Here is a 14,375-nt window from a genome sequence, read left to right as displayed (position 1 = left end):
TTCCGGGTTTTGTGGGCCTTCCATTCCAGCACTGCCTGCACCTTGCTTGGGTCCATAGCTAGACCCTTGTCTGACAACTTGTACCCCAGAAACTCGACCTCTCTGGCGTGAAATTGGCATTTTTCCAGCTTGACCCACAACTGGTGCTTCTGCAGTCTCTTCAGCACTTCCCTGACGTCTCTGACAAGTTGCTTCTCATTGTCCGAATAGATTAAGACGTCGTCCAAAAAGGCTACGCAGTTCTTGTACAGCAGGGGCCCCAACACGTGGTGCATGAATGCTTGAAAGCAGGCGGATCCCGATTGTAATCCAAATGGCATGACTAAGTAGTCAAAAGCCCCCAGGGGGGTGAACATGGTGGTTTTCCATTCGTCTCCCTCCCTTACCCGAATCAAATTGTACACTCCCCTGAGGTCCAGCTTGGTAAAAATTTTCCCCTGCCTCACCCGTGTCAAAATGTCGCCAATCCTGGGCATTGGGAAGGTCACGGGTTCTGATACCAGGTTTAACGCCCGGTAATGTACGACTAATCTAGGCTGATTAGTCTCTTTTTTGTCCACGAAGAACACCGGACTGCCCCCCACCGCCTTTGATTCCCTTATGAACCCCCTCCTCAGGTTCTTGTCAACAAACTGCCGCAACTCCAGCATCTCCCGGTCAGACATGGCATACAGCTTACCCACCGGCAGCTGAGCCCCTGGGAGTAAGTTGATTTGGCAGTCAAAGGGCCTATGGGGGGGTAGTCTATCCGCCTCCTTCTCGCTGAAGACTTCCTTCAGGTCAGCATATTGTGGTGGCATCTCCCCTTTTGTTTCCACCGCCAGCCCAGCCACCCTGACCACTGTCATTCTTGGGGTTCCCCCCTCCAGACAGTGTTCCAAGCAGTAAGCTGACCCAAAGGTGACTGACCGCTGATGCCATGACACTACTGGATCATGCAGTGCCAGCCAGCTCATCCCCAGTATTATTGGGGGTCCTCCCAGTGTGGCCACGTGAAAGGCGATGGTCTCCGTGTGCCTGAAAACACTCATTCGCATTGGCAGGGTCTGGTGTGTCACTTCCCCTCCCAGAAGTTCCCTGCCATCGATGGTGGTCACTTGCAAGGGAAAATCCAGGGGCAGCAGGTGTAGTTGGTGTTCCAGAGCGAAGTCCCTGCTGAAGAAATTGCAGGAGCTGCCCGAATCCAGCAGCCCCTCAACCTTGACTGGGTGCCCATTCGGGAGTTCTAGCACCACTTCTATGGCTATAGCTGCCCTGGGGGGTCAGGCTGGGGCACTTCTATTGGTTGCTGGCCTGGCTGCTGGCCCCGCTGGTTGGCAGCCAGGCGTTGTCGTTTCCCTGCGCCTGCCCTTCCTCCCCCTTCTCCTCACAACCAGCAGCCCCCACCATCCCTTGCCAGGCCTTTCTTTGAGGGTAGACCCTGGCAAAATGTCCTGGCCGTTGGCAGAGGAAACACTTCTTGGTGGTTTTCCAATCCTTCCCCTCCCTCTTGCTACCTTCACTGGAGTTTGAAACCTCTCGCGCGCCGTCTATTTCCATTGGCTCAGCCGCCTGGGAAAGCTGTCTCGGTATTTCAGGAATGCGGTAGTCATGGCAACGTTCCCCTCTCACTTCGCGTTTCTCCTGAGCCCGCGCTTCCCGCCGCACTCCAATTGCAAGCACAGCCTTGGTCAGCTGATCCATCGACTGTGGGCGGGGCGCACGGGACAGCTCGTCCTTCACAGTTGGGGACAACCCCTCCTCAAACAACATTTGAATCAGTTCAGAGTCCAGATCCCACCCGAGCCGGTGGATCAACATTGCAAAGCGCGACCAGTAGTCTCTAACTGACTGGCTCCCAAGCTTGCACCCCATCAGTTCTCGCCGAGTCACACTTTGCTCCATTTCACTGGAATACATCGCATTCATTGCCTGAAAGAATTTCTTAAGGTCCTTCAAGGCATGATTTTGCGTCGCCATAAGCGGCCTGATCCATTCGTGTGCCCCATCCTCCAGATGCCCCACAATGTAGGCTACCCTCTCCCCATCATCAGCAAAGTCATTATGCTGCAGTTCCAAAGCGTACTCTATTTCTGTTCGGAACGCATTGTAGTCCTGGGGTTTCCCCCCAAACTTGTGTACCAGCCCCGGTACCTTCCTTGCGATGGGGGTGGGTCTGACCTGTGCATCCTGAGTGCGTCTTTCGTCCAGCCGCGCCATCAGGAGAGCTACATGCTGTTCCAAGTCTCGGTTTCTCTCTACCAGACTTTGCACTCCAGCTGCTTGCTCCGTCTCTCCGGCTCCCCTGGTCTGGCTCATGGTGCTGCCTCTCTGGAGCTGCGCACAAGCAACGTCGGTGACTGACGGATTGCTGTAATGGATTTAGGGGTTGCTCGTGCGTAAGTTGCCGCCACTGCTGGCGAGGTTACCTGGTTAAACCCTTTCTGACTGAACAGCCTCCAGCATCGTGACTGCCTCAGTCGCTGGCAGAATCCGTCAGTGGGCGTTTCTTGAACTTCTTCCAGCACAAAAGTTCCTTGACGCCTAGTCTCCGCCTAGTTTCCCTGCGCGGAAGCCCTTCTGCTCAGGGAGGGTGTGGGCAGCGGAGGACCCGTACTCTCTCCGCTGGTCTCCGGCGAGGAGTCTTGGAGCCTCCTCTCCGATTCCCCCATCTGCCCCCCTTCTCCACTGGTGTTACGCTGATTTCCTTCCCCCAGCAGATGGGCTGCCTCTCTCCCTACTGGGACCCTCTCCGGCATCCCTCTGGAGCCTTCCCTCCGCCTCTAGCTCCGATGGCAGTTCCCTGACATAACTCAAACAAAATATTACTAAAATACTCAGTTGTTATATTAATACAAAGTTACAAAGATATATAAAGCAACATCAAATCATTTCCCTTATGACATACCCTGTTTGGTGGGATTTCATCTTACATGCAACAAACACAGACACACAGGGCGCACCTCTCCATTGTACAACGTGAAATTTGGCTTTCCTGACGGTCTTAAGTGCCTCACCAACCAAATATTGAGTCTCACTCAAATATACTGTGCTGCCTTTTTGCACTTCTAGGGTTTTTTTTATTGTATTGATCTGGTTGATTTACTTCAGTAAAAACCTTTAGAGAAGAAAATCTCTAAGCAATGAAAAAAATCCTAAAAACAAACACCACAGATAATTATCGAATAAAAATTATATGCTTCAGAGAAGAACAGAAAACAATCAGATCACCAACTCTCTCAGCCATCTGTGCAAGGCAGGGTTGTGGAAACTTTTTCAATCCCTTCTGGATAACTTTCAGGCATGGATGCTGGACTAGCCCAGAGGCAAAAGTAGGCAGCGCAATTGCACATACAACAAAAACCACATGAAACCATATTTAAAAAGTTAAAACCAGATAGCTACTGTGGGAAGACATATTCTTAATTGCCTGCATAAGCAATAGAAGATAGAAAAGCTTTCAGCAGGTGTTCAAAAGGCTGGCACAGAAGGCGCCCGCTGAATCCCTAGTGGCAGAGTGTTCCACAGAACCAGCCCTTGACACTAAATGGCTGCTTTCTTCTTGTTGTCAAATGAGCCTCCCCATCTTATGAAATGAACAGCAATGTGCCTGCAGATTATCTTAATGACTGAACTGGAATATAAGAGTTCAGGCGATCCCTGAGGTTCGCTGGACCTAAGTTGATCAGGGCTTTGTAAATTTTTTCAAGGACATTGAAAAGAAGAGTGACTAGTGGGGTGCCACAGGGTTCTGTCTTGGGCCCGGTCTTATTCAACATCTTTATCAACGACTTGGATGATGGACTCAAGGGCATCCTGATCAAATTTGCAGATGACACCAAACTGGGAGGGGTGGCTAACACCCCAGAGGACAGGATCACACTTCAAAACGACCTTGACAGATTAGAGAACTGGGCCAAAACAAACAAGATGAATTTTAACAGGGAGAAATGTAAAGTATTGCACTTGGGCAAAAAAAATGAGAAGCACAAATACAAGATGGGTGACACCTGGCTTGAGAGCAGTACATGTGAAAAGGATCTAGGAGTCTTGGTTGACCACAAACTTGACATGAGCCAACAGTGTGACGTGGCAGCTAAAAAAGCCAATGCAATTCTGGGCTGCATCAATAGGAGTATAGCATCTAGATCAAGGGAAGTAATAGTGCCACTGTATTCTGCTCTGGTCAGACCTCACCTGGAGTACTGTGTCCAGTTCTGGGCACCACAGTTCAAGAAGGACACTGACAAACTGGAACGTGTCCAGAGGAGGGCAACCAAAATGGTCAAAGGCCTGGAAATGATGCCTTATGAGGAACGGCTAAGGGAGCTGGGCATGTTTAGCCTGGAGAAGAGAAGGTTAAGGGGTGATATGATAGCCATGTTCAAATATATAAAAGGATGTCACATAGAGGAGGGAGAAAGGTTGTTTTCTGCTGCTCCAGAGAAGCGGACACGGAGCAATGGATCCAAACTACAAGAAAGAAGATTCCACCTAAACATTAGGAAGAACTTCCTGACAGTAAGAGCTGTTCGACAGTGGAATTTGCTGCCAAGGAGTGTGGTGGAGTCTCCTTCTTTGGAGGTCTTTAAGCAGAGGCTTGACAACCATATGTCAGGAGTGCTCTGATGGTGTTTCCTGCTTGACAGGGGGTTGGACTCGATGGCCCTTGTGGTCTCTTCCAACTCTATGATTCTATGATTCTATGATTCTATGATTCTATGATTCTATGATTCTATGAACCTGGCTTGGTAGCAGATGGGCAGCCAGTGCAGCTGTTTTAACAAGGGGGTCACCTATTGTTGGCCAGGTGACCCCATCAGCAATCTGGACGCCACATCCTGCACCATCTGCAGCTTTCACACTGGGCCCAAGGGCAGCACCACACAGAGTCCATGGCAGTAGCCCAGCCCCAAGGTTACCAGCACATGGACTACGGTGGTCAGGCTATCCTTGTCCTATGCCCCTTTTAATTTTCAGTGTAGTTCAGTTTCACCTTCCAGTCCAAGCTGACCCCACCAGGCCTCACCAAAGCAGCACAGGGGAAACCAGGATGGGGGTGGAGTCGTGGCATTTATTGGCAATGACATTTGGGCTGAAGAAAGGGGACTAAGCCGCCACATACATGACCCAGCATTACCAGAGACCCAGTGTGGTGTAGGGCAGGGGTTGGCAAGGCGTACCTGGCATGGGCTGGATCACTCCTGTGGAGATCCTCCGTGGGCCAGAGCAGCGCAACGCGACGCCAGAAATTGCATCTGTGCATGTCTGTGGCGCCGAAAATTGCTTCTGCGCATGCCCAGATGCTGAAAATCTCACCTGCACAGAAGCGATTTCCAGCATCTGGGCAGGCATAGATGCAATTTCTGGAGCTGCGGAAGAGAGTCCCCGCGCCACACTGCGCTGGTTTAGCGCAGCACGCGGGGACTCACTGAGTGGGCGGTTTGGTTTGGGGGTGGCTTGTGGGCTGGTTAAATGGCCTTCGTGGGCCGCTTCCAGCCCATGGGCCTTAAGTTGCCAACATTGGATGTAGGGGTTAGAGTGTTGGACTAGGACTTGGAAGAGACCAGGGTTCGAATTCCCGCTCAGCCATGATGCTCTCTGGGTGACCTTGGGGGCCAGTCACTGCCTCTCAGCTTAACCCACCTCACAGGGACGAAATGAGGAGGGGGAGAATCAAGAAAAGTGGCATATAAATGCAACACATTAAAAATAAATAAATCCCCTCTCCACCTCTCACTCTCAGCCTCAGCCTCTCCACTTCTTCCGTTGGGACTTCAATCAGGTCTGGAGTGTCTTGGTTCATCATCAAGTACACAGTCTTGGGTTAGAGTGGCGTCCAGCACACTTCCCTGTGCCCCTGAGTCTTAAGACTTCTTCCTGGCCCCAAGCAGAGTTTCGCAGCAGCGGTGTGTGCCTTGTGTAGGTGCAATAAATCATAGTCCATGCACAAACTTCTTTCTAATCTAAGAAACCTTTAATCATGTATAGCATAGCATAATAAAATCAGCCGAGAGATCGAGCAGCCACCCTCCCCGGCTCATCAGCAAACAGTGAAAGTAACTCACACACAAAGAAAGATTCCCGTATGTGAAATAAACCACGCCTCAGAATGTGAGACGTCACACAGAACTGTTTAACCCTGTGAGTTCTGATTCTCCTCACACCCCCTCTCGTCTCGCATACTGAGGGAAACTGTAAGTACAACCACTTACCCCAAACACAACCCTTCACAGAACTCCCCATGACGCTGGAAGCTCAAAGGTTTAGTAAACCCATCTGCCAGGTTCTCTTGGCTCGTACAGTACTTCAGCCGTATCAAACCTGCCTGGACACTGACACACATTCTGGAAACGTATGTCCAAATGTTTGGTTCTGGACTTAAACTGTCCAGACTCTGCCAACTTAAGACAAGGTTGATTGTCTTCCCAAACAGTGATGGGCAAACAATAATCCCCACAGATCTCTGAACTCAGCCTCAGTAGAGGAAAGTGCAATAAGACTTTGCTTCTGGGACTTCCACCCAACCAGAGAGTCTCCAGACTTCACTACTAATCCATGTTGGGATCAAGCCTCTATCGGGAGAAGCTGCCAACTCTCCCAGGCACCCGGCTTGATCTCCGGTGACCTCCCTGGCTGCATTCCCCAGCAAACACAGGCTAGGTCTCTATAGGCGACCCTTCCCAGCGTGGGAAGAGCACACCCACTCTTTCCTGCTCCCCCGGCAGGGAAAAGAGATAGTCAGAAACGTGTATTTACATGGCTTTATTTCTGACTCTTCAGCATTACAGAAAACATGTCTGCTCTCTTCAAACATCGGCAAACAAGTGACAAGGACTTCCTGTACAATCACAAGAGGAAGGTCTCATATTACACTCTGAGCAAGTTCCGGTGAACTGCCCTGTGAACTGACTGGAACGCTGTTTCCCACAGTCAGCCAAAACACATGATGTCAACAAGCTGGATGTCTGCAGCTGCGATGAGCTCATATTCTGACAATCCATACACAGATTTCCTGTCTCCATGATTTGCCCAATCACTGTCAGTCCAGCACGTGAGCCGTGCGTCACCTTCAGCTGACGTGAGGCAAAAATCTTTGGTACCCTGCAAATACCTCAACGCTCTCTTGATGCCTAGCCAGACACTCACACTGGGCTTTGTAGCTTCCCAGCTGAGCAGATTCACAGCAAAAGCTATGTCCAGTCTGGTCCACTGAGAGAGATACAACAGACTCCCTAGTGCTGACTGAAACACCTCAGGGTTTTGGAACTCAGAACGCTCCCCAAGCTGACTGTCCTTCACGTAGCTTGTCTCCATGGGCGTTCTGACCCCTGCACAGTCAGACATCCTGAACTTCTCAAGCAACTGCTCAATCTTGCCTATGTGACCGAGCAAAAAGCTTCCGTTCTCAGACCTGTCTATCTTAACTCCTAGGTAATCAACTTCTGGTCGAGCCACGGACCCGACGCAAGCGGGGTTTTCTCGGAGAGGGAAAATACGGGCTCTCGGGGGCAAACGGGGGTGCTACAGGGTGCAGTAGCCCCCCAAAACCCCTCTGGAGGGAAACCAAAGGGTCAGGATCCCAGCAGAGCCATTTGCAGATCGCCTGGCCGTCAGGTAACTCCGTAACAGGAGCGAAGAGAACGGCGGGCGGAGAAGCAGGCACCGGGAAACCATTGCTTTCCCCCGAGAGCGCAGCCCCAGGCTTGCAGGGCGAGTGACCGATTCTCACACGTAAGAAATTCGAGCCAAATTTGGATTTATAATTGGATTTTATAAAAAGGAAGGTTTCGGGGGGGGAAAGGAGAGAAAAGAGAGGTCAGTTTCATCTGAGATCGGACAAGAACGCAAGGCTAAGAGCGGAGAGTGGATGAGAGGTTGGTGATACTGCAAGCGGTTTGAACTTTCTCTAATAAAGTTTGCTAAAAGTAGCACATTTTGTTGCAAAAAGTTGCAAAAAGTGGACAACTAAAAGAGGAAGCAGAGGTTGGTTATTTTGTGACTTTGGAGGGTCTTAGATGTAACGATTGGTTTGACGGAAGCAAAGAAAGAGAGACGCTTCTCTGTACTTTCAGTTTAAAAAAAGAACTGTGCAATAAAATAGAACTTTTGCATCTCCATTTTAGCCAGAGCTTAAAGTAATCCAGCAACAAAGAAAGCAGAAGAAAAGAGATAAAAAGTCAGATTGAACGATTTGTTGAATATATATGGTAACGTATTTCATCTATTGGTGTTTTTTTACCTCTGCTTTCAGCTTAGTTTTAATACTATAAAGGGAAAATGACTGAGTTTGAGTGAAGGATTTATGCGCTAATCCCATATTTTAAAATCTAAGTCCGCGAAGGAAACTGAGAAGGAACTGCTTATTCGGCTGCATTGTGGCAAATTGTCACTTGAGTATATTTGGATTTAATTTAAATTTGGATGCATTTTTTTCATTTTTATATTACCAGGTCTTGGATTATCTCGTCAATCTCTTGTTCTATATTTGGTGTCTTCTTCTTACTTTCTATAATCTGAATGTACTGTTGCCAGTTGGATTTTACATATGGATGTACTGTGACATTTAGATATTTGGAAAATGTTTTATACTTGAATCCAAATTTTTCACCTCAGTATTATTGAACTCTAGACTACATTTTCATCTCTTCCTCCTGGATATTTTTTTCTCTTTTTTTAGACACTCCTGGGTATTCTTCTTTTTTTGACTTTCGTAACAATTTTGGCCATTTTAAAGATTAAACACTGGATCGAATGGAATACAACAGACTGGACAGTATATTATTTTACCCCTGAAGTCTGTTTCTGACAGTGGATTGGAATGGATTTAGCCTAAGTGGTGGCAAGAAGAAGGAAGAAAATGTTGTTCCGTATTTGTTGCGTAAAAGGGGTTCAGCCCTATAACTACAATTGGAAATTATTAATGGAAATTAGGTTCTGACACTGATATAAGTAATTGGAGGTTTTATTTTCGAAATCTTTTGAGTTATAACTTGCATTTATAATTTAACTGAGTTACAAACTAATTTTCAACATTTGTATTTGCTATTAGGTGTATGAGTATTTCTAGGAGGTGTAAGAATATTTGTGTTTATCCCTCTGCTTTTTGAAAAAGTGTTTTTGGATTGTATATTTTGCATTAAGATTGGTGGAGGAAATTGAATATAATGTCTCATACACAGAAAAAAGCGAGGGAAGGCGGAACACCGGCGGATAGGAGAGGATCTAAACAAGAAGCGGACTTTAAAGGAGAGATCTTGAAAATGTTTGCAGAAATTAATTCTAATATTAAGCAGAGTGAAAAGAATTTAGAAACAAAACTAGAACAAATGGATAAAAGGATGGGCCAGATAGATAAAAAAATTGATGCCACTGTTAATGAGCTGAAAGGGCAACTAAAGGAGGTGAGCAGGAGGACACAGACTTTGGAGGAGGGGATGAAAAGGACAAGATTGGAGATGAAGGAGGTGAAGAAAGAAGAAGAGAAAATAAGAACAGGGATGTCAGAAATTAACAAATCACAGGAGGAGGTCTGGGATGCAATTGCCATGAACGAACTCAGGCAACGAGAAGTGAACCTAAGATTTAGACTTGTCCCAGAGGTGCAAAGAGAAAACATCAAAGAGAAATTAATAAAAGAGATAGTACAATGGATGGAGTTGCAGACAGATGAGGTTGCAAAATCAGTGCAAAACGCATTCCGAATGAAGACAAGATCAGCTAAGGCAAGGAAGTTTCCAGGAGACGGTTTGATTACATTTAAGGATAGAGAGATGAGAAACCTGATACTTCAGAAGAACAGAGAAAAGAGATTGAATATTGAAGGAAATTATATAATTATTTTTAAAGATATCCCAATTAGGCTGTTAAAACGGAGAGACCCATATAAATCAACCGTACAAATTCTTAAGAAAAACAAGATAGAATTCAGATGGGAATACCCAGAAGGGATCTCCTTCGTTTATAAAAGTAAAAGACATAGACTTACAAGTCTGGAGGAAACAAGTAAATTTTTGAGAAGGTACAAAGAGCTACGAAGTGAAGACGAAGAAGCAAGAGGTGTAGAACCAGGAATGGAGGCCGCAGGAGGAGTAGTCTTGGATGAGATAGAAGAAGAAGAAGAAGAAAAGAAGAAGAAAGAAGAAGAAGAGGAAGAGGAAGAAGAGGTAGACAGATTATAAAATTTGTAATAAAAATTTTCAATATGGCTAAAATGGCGCTGAAATTATGGACTTGGAATATTAATGGGATTAACGATAAAAAAACGGAATAAAATTGAACAACATTTAAAAAAGAAAAATTTGGACATTATTTGTTTACAAGAAACCCATGTGGCAAGAAGACATAAAAAAGTCTTAATCAATAAAAGATTAGGAAATGAATTTATATCCTCGGACAAGATCAAAAAGAGAGGGGTAGTTTTATATATCAGGAAAAAAATGGAAACTCAGCAAATTTTCAAGGATGAGGAAGGTAGAGTTATTGCAGTTCAAATTAAGTGGCAAGGAGAAAAAAATAATAATCGTCGAGATTTATGCACCTAATGGTAATAAGACAGACTTTTACAAAAATTTAGAAGAAAAACTATTCGAATATATGGATCAGAAGATTATAATAATGGGAGACCTGAACGGAGTGGTGTCATGGAAATGGACAGATTAAGAACAACAGGGGTGAGTAAAGATGGAAAATTACCTAAGACCTTTTTTTCAATGATAAAGAACTGTAATTTGATTGATATTTGGAGACTTAGACACCCGCTGGAGAAACAATTCACATTTTATTCAGAGCCAAATCAATCCATGTCAAGAATTGATCAAGTGTGGGTCTCAAATGAATTAACTCCAAGAATCTCGGACATTGAAATTCAACCAAGAGTAATTTCGGATCATAGTGCAATAAAATTTGAATTAAAAGGCTACGAAGAAAAAACCTTTAGATGGAGAATTAATGACTACCTTCTAGATGATCAGAAAGTTGTAGATAGTGCACAAAAGTATCTGTCTGACTATTTTGTAAACAACTGTAATAAGGGAACAAAAACGAATATGGTATGGGACGCCAGCAAAGCTGTGATGAGAGGTTTTTTCATTCAGCGAAACGCATTGAAAAATAAAAATAAAGAGAAAGGTAATGTCAGGGAACTGACATCGGAGCCAGAGGCGGAGGCAAGGCTCCCAAGCGATGCTGGAGAAGGGCCCAGCAGGGAGAGAGGCAGCTCATCAGCTGGGGAAGGAAATCAGCGTAACACCAGGGATAAAGGGGGGCAGATGGGGGAATCGGCGAGGGGGCTCCAGGACTCCTCGCCGGAGACCAGCGGGGAGAGCACGGGCCCTCCGCTGCCCACACCCTCCCTGCGCAGAAGATTTCCGCGCAGGGAGAGTAGGAGGAGACTTGGCATCAAACAGCTTTTATGCTGGAAAAGGTTTAAGAAACGCCCACTGACGGATACTGCTAGCAACTGAAACGGCCACGAAGTGAAGGGTTGTCCAGACAGAAAAGGTTTAACAAGGCAACCAAGTCAGAAGTGGCGGCAACTTACGCACGAGCAACCCCTATATTTATTACAGCAATCCGTCAGTCACTGACGTTGCTTGTGCGCAGCGACAGGCAGGCAGCATAATGAGCCAAACCGGAGAAGCCGGCGCCACGGAGGGAGCAGCTGGAGTGCAAAATCTGGTGGAGAGGAACCGAGATTTGGAACAGCATGTGGCTCTTCTGACGGCGCGGTTGGAAGAAAGGCGGGCTCACGATGCACAGGTCAGACCCACCCCCGTAGCAAGGAAGGTACCGGGACTGGTACACAAGTTTGGGGGGAAGCCCCAGGACTACAACGCGTTCCGAACGGAAATAGAGTACGCTTTGGAACTGCAGCATAAGGATTTTGCGGACGATGGGGAGAGGGTGGCCTATATTGTCGGGCATCTGCAGGATGGGGCCAGGGAATGGATCAGGCCCCTAATGGCAACGCAAAATGCCGCCTTGAAAGACCTGAGGAAATTCTTCCAGGCGATGGATGCGATGTATTCCAGTGATGTGCAGCAAAGTGTGACTCGGCGGGAACTGATGGGGTGCAAACAGGGGAACCAGTCAGTTAGAGACTACTGGTCGCGCTTTGCAATGTTAGTCCACCGACTCGGGTGGGAATTGGACTCTGAACCCATTCAGATGTTGTTTGAGGAGGGGTTGTCCCCAACGGTGAAGGACGAGCTTTCCCGCGCACCACGCCCGCAGTCGATGGATCAGCTGACCAAGGCTGTGCTTGTGACTGGCGTAAGACAGGAAGCGCGGGCTCAGGAGAAGCGCGAAGGGAGAGGGGAACGTTGCCATGACTACCGCATTCCTGAAATACCGAGGCAGCCTTCCCCGCCGGCGGAGCCAATGGAAATAGATGGCGCGCACACACGCGCGGGAGGTTTCAAACTCCAGTGAAGGTCACAAGAGGGAGGGAAAGGATTGGAAAACCACCAAGAAGTGTTTCCTCTGCCAGCGGCCAGGATATTTTGCCAGGGTCTGCCCTCAAAGAAAGGCCTGGCAAGGGATGGTGGGAGCTGCTGGCGGTGAGGAAGAGGGGGAAAAGGGGCAGGAGCAGGGAAACGCCAACGCTTGGCTGCCACTCAGTGGGCACAGCAGCCAGGCCAGCAACCAATAGAAGTGCCCCAGCCAGACCCCCCCAGGGCGGCTATAGCCATAGAAGTCGTGCTAGAACTCCCGAATGGGCACCCAGTCAAGGTGAAGGGGCTGTTGGATTCAGGCAGTTCCTGCAATTTCTTCAGCAAGGACTTCGCCCTAGAGCACCAGCTCCACCTGCTGCCCCTGGATTTTCCCTTGCAAGTGACCACCATTGATGGCAGGGAGCTTCTGGGAGGGGAAGTGACGCACCAGACCCCACCAATGAGAATGAGGGTTTCCAGGCACACGGAGACCATTGCCTTTCACGTAGCCACACTGGCAGGACCCCCAATAATATTAGGGATGAGCTGGCTGGCACTACATGATCCAGTAGTGGCATGGCATCAGCGGACGGTCACCTTTGGGTCAGCTTACTGCTTGGAACACTGTCTAGGGGGGGAAACCCCAAGGATGACCGTGGCCAGGGTGGCTGGGATAGCTGTGGAGCCGAAAGGGGAGGTGCCACCACAATATGCTGACCTGCAGGAGGTCTTCAGCGAGAAGGAGGCGGGTAGACTACCCCCCCATAGGCCCTTTGACTGCCAAATCAACTTGCTCCCAGGGGCGCAGCTGCCGGTGGGTAAACTGTATGCCATGTCGGACATGGAGATGAAGGAGTTACGGGAATTTATTGACAAGAACCTGAAAAGAGGTTTCATAAGAGAATCAAAGGCGGTGGGGGGCAGTCCGGTGTTCTTTGTGGGCAAAAAATATACTAATCAACCCAGGCTCGTTGTGGACTACTGGGGCGTCAACCTGGTGTCAGAACCCATGACCTTCCCAATGCCCAGGATTGACGACATTTTAACACGGTTGAGGCAGGGGAAAATTTTTACCAAGCTGGACCTCAGGGGAGCATACAATTTGATTAGGATGAGGGAGGGGGACGAATGGAAGACCACAATGTTCACACCCCTGGGGGCCTTCGTGAAGTTGGCCTATTTCCAAGCTTCCCCCAAAAAGTGGGGGCAGGCCAGCATCAAACAGTAGAGCTTCAGCTGCCTCTTGTAGCGTTCTGTTCCTGCGTTCCGCAATGCCATTCTCCTGGGGAGAATAAGTGACCGTCAACCTGTGACGTATCCCTTTCTGGCAGAAGAAACTCTGCAAAGCAGACCCAGTAAATTCTCCACCCTGGTCACTTTGAAAGCTCTGTACCTGTGTGGGAAATTGCAGTTCCACTGCCGCAATCCAGTCTCTGATCAGTGGCGCAGCCTCACTCTTGTGTCTCAGTATAAACAGCCAACCATTTCTCGAGAAATCGTCTGTCAGAGTGAGTGCAAATTTGGCTCCGCCCAGACTGGCCACTGGCATGGGTCCACATAGGTCTGCATGTACCAGTTCAATAGGTTTTGTGGTCACTCTGTCAGACCTAGGATAACTGCACCTTTTAACCTTTGCTCTTTTGCAAGCTCTGCAATCCAAGAATTTATGACATGCCTTCATTTTGCACCCCTCAGTGCACTCTGGAAGCTTCTGGATGTACTTCCAGTTGCTGTGTGACATTCTCCTGTGCCACAAATGTTGACACATATTGTGTGTGGGAACATTAGCACATTGGGCCTGTGCTGTCTCAGTGTCACCTTTACCTGCTAGAGGTGTTTCCAGAACATAGAGCCTGTTCTGATATTCGACACTGACCAGATGCTTCCCACCCCTGGAAATAGAACAGACATCATTTTCAAAGCAAACCTTATAGCCATCTTTTACAAGAGCAGAGACAGATA

General features: G+C 47.9%; 1 pseudogene across 1 annotated transcript in view; it reads right to left on the bottom strand.

Annotated features, from left to right (window-relative positions):
- The window catches only part of LOC308467680, a 196,741-nt pseudogene that overhangs the window by 10,158 nt on the left and 172,208 nt on the right, over nt 1-14,375 (bottom strand). The window contains exon 11 of the transcript XR_013991565.1: nt 5,720-5,795. The product of XR_013991565.1 is annotated as an uncharacterized misc_RNA (transcript). The remainder of the gene's footprint in view (nt 1-5,719; nt 5,796-14,375) is intronic.

This window comes from Podarcis pityusensis, assembly GCF_964106645.2.
Source record: "Podarcis pityusensis genome assembly, chromosome: W".
Taxonomy (NCBI): Eukaryota; Metazoa; Chordata; class Lepidosauria; order Squamata; family Lacertidae; genus Podarcis; species Podarcis pityusensis.
This window is presented reverse-complemented; position numbering and strand designations above follow the sequence as displayed.